General features: G+C 41.6%; 1 protein-coding gene across 1 annotated transcript in view; it reads right to left on the reverse strand.

Moving 5' to 3' along the window:
- The window catches only part of MIPEP (mitochondrial intermediate peptidase), a 94,213-nt gene that overhangs the window by 81,547 nt on the left and 10,247 nt on the right, over positions 1-2,419 (reverse strand). Inside the window, exon 4 of the mRNA XM_015563309.1 lies at positions 754-840. The gene's annotated coding sequence lies outside the window, so the exon portion shown is untranslated. The remainder of the gene's footprint in view (positions 1-753; positions 841-2,419) is intronic.

Here is a 2,419-nt window from a genome sequence, read left to right on the forward strand (position 1 = left end):
CTTTCAAATACAACCTATATATATATATATATATAAAAGCCTAAGTGACCAAAAGACCGGTCAACCAGTCGCTATGCTGCGCACTGACCACCAGGGGAAGGCGCTCAACCCACAGGATCGGGCTCCCTCCTGTCTGGATCAGGCCTGTGGGGATTGGGCCAAAACCAGCTATCCAGCTATCCGACATCCCCCGAAGGGACTCGGATTGCGAGAGGGCACAGCCCAGGCTGAGGGACCCCCTCTAGTATTTTTAATAATATATCTTATCTGATACAAGTTCCCTTTTTGTATTTTACCAGATTTTTTTCTGCCTATTCTGGCATATTTATGATCTGACTTCAAAAGCATTTTAAGTAGTAACAAAAACATCTCCCTTAGATATAAACTGAATAGCATTAAACTTACAGACCAGTAGAGAACATTTTTGAGCTTGCTTTCTTGTTATCTAAAAATATAGTGAATAAAAAATAAATAAATAAATAAATAAAATAAATAAAAATATAGTGAATAAGTTAATGTTGGAAGTGATTAGGACTAAGAAAAACAAAGAGGATTAAGCATATGATCTCATACAAAGTTCTTAGAGGAGATACCATTTGAGTAGAGTCCTAAAGAAAGTGTAGGAATCATGTAGCGATACCTGTGGAGAAACACTCCAGACACCAGGGGGTGTGAGTAGAGAGATACCCAGGAGGAGTCTTCTAGTCTAGCCTCTACAGTCACAATCATAATAAATGCAAGGGAAATGAGTACCTGGTTTCTGGATCAAGGGAATCCACGAGTTTTTTATCAGCTAGTAATTTTTGCAGGCTTTGATATAATTCCACATTTGTGTTCAACCTATAAAAATTACAAATAAAAAAATCAAATGATTATCTAATACTACTTTTTATTTTACATCAAGAGAAGGATGTCAGATTCTAATGTCAGAGGCCAAAAGATTGAAGATTGTTTTGTTTCTTCATCTGGACTAGGAATAGCATAACCATACTTAATGTATTGACAAGCAGTCAGTTGGGCGAAGTGTTAAAATACAAACTGTTTTGGACGGTAAAAGGATAAATTTAAAGTCAGTCAGCAGCTGGAGAAGAAAGAGGGGAGGGAAGAAATGTGGTTACCGGTGATTAGACCCCACTGCCATTGAGAACCAGTCCATTAGCAATATGCAACAGCCATTTGTTCTGGAGTCAGGAGAGGAGTAAGAATGGAAGGGAGCACGATCAAACACAAAAATTTTGTAGTTCTGAATTGAGTACTCTAGACACTGGACTGGCTACCTTTGCTCATCTGGATGAGAATGACAGGCCCACATTATGAGAACTCAAAGCCACAGGCTTCAGAGCCACACACTCAGGCTGCAGCATGGGCCCTAGTACTATGCTGTGACCTTGGCCAAGTTATTTGAACCCTTCAGCTACTTAGACCTCAGGTTACCCTAAGGGTTAAATGAGATAATGTGTGTACAGCACACACTCCCCATACTAATAAACCCTAGATATTGTTAGATAGCCTGTCAGCCTGCCCTTGGCCGCCCCCTACCTGAGTACTGCTCTCAACCCAACCCCACAGTACCACCTTCAGGTCTTGAGTCCTTCTTCCCTGGATGCCAAGAAGCCCTAATACTCTGCTAAATAGTGAGCTGGTTCTAGACACAATGTGTCCCTTGCCTATTGTTCCTCAGGGAAGGGCCAGGTTATAAAAACCATATACCAATTCCTACTCACAGACTCTTGGATGGTCAGGTTCTCCAGTCAGGTCACAATAAAAATCCTGCAGTTTTTAATAAATCAAAGGATTTCTGTTGCACCATTCTCATGTGCTACCCTGAACGCCAAGGGAACTGAGTTAGTCACCTCCAATCAAAAAACACTCAACAAGGGCAGACACATCACCTCCTTTCCCACCCCAGTCACTCATCCCAGGAAACCAGGAGGAGAAAACCCCATGGTTGGTTGTCCAACTCCTCTAAGCTTGCACACCTAAGGAGCTAGTCCATGTCAAAAGGGCAGCAGTTTAGCGGTAGCCTGCATTGTACCTTCTTCAGAAGTCTGAGCATATCCCACATGTGTCTTAAGTCATAAGATCCTCATATAATATCTATACGTTAGTCTATATCCGGCATTAATTCTAAACAAACACACCTACTTATAGGCTTTTATTCCACTACTGAAAAATAAGTCAATTCTACACATGCACCTAAAATCATTGTATTTTTCACAGATTAACTGAAGCAGTTAGTTAAGATATGACTCAAGTAGACCAAAAGAGAAAATGAGCCACAGCACTCAGTGAGAATAAAAAAATCAAGGTCGCCAAAACCGGTTTGGCTCAGTGGATAGAGTGTCAGCCTGCGGACCGAAAGGTCCCAGGTTCGATTCCGGTCAAGGGCATGTACCTGGGTTGCGGGCACATCCCCAGT

This window comes from Myotis davidii, unplaced genomic scaffold, assembly GCF_000327345.1.
Source record: "Myotis davidii unplaced genomic scaffold, ASM32734v1 scaffold859, whole genome shotgun sequence".
Lineage (NCBI taxonomy): Eukaryota > Metazoa > Chordata > Mammalia > Chiroptera > Vespertilionidae > Myotis > Myotis davidii.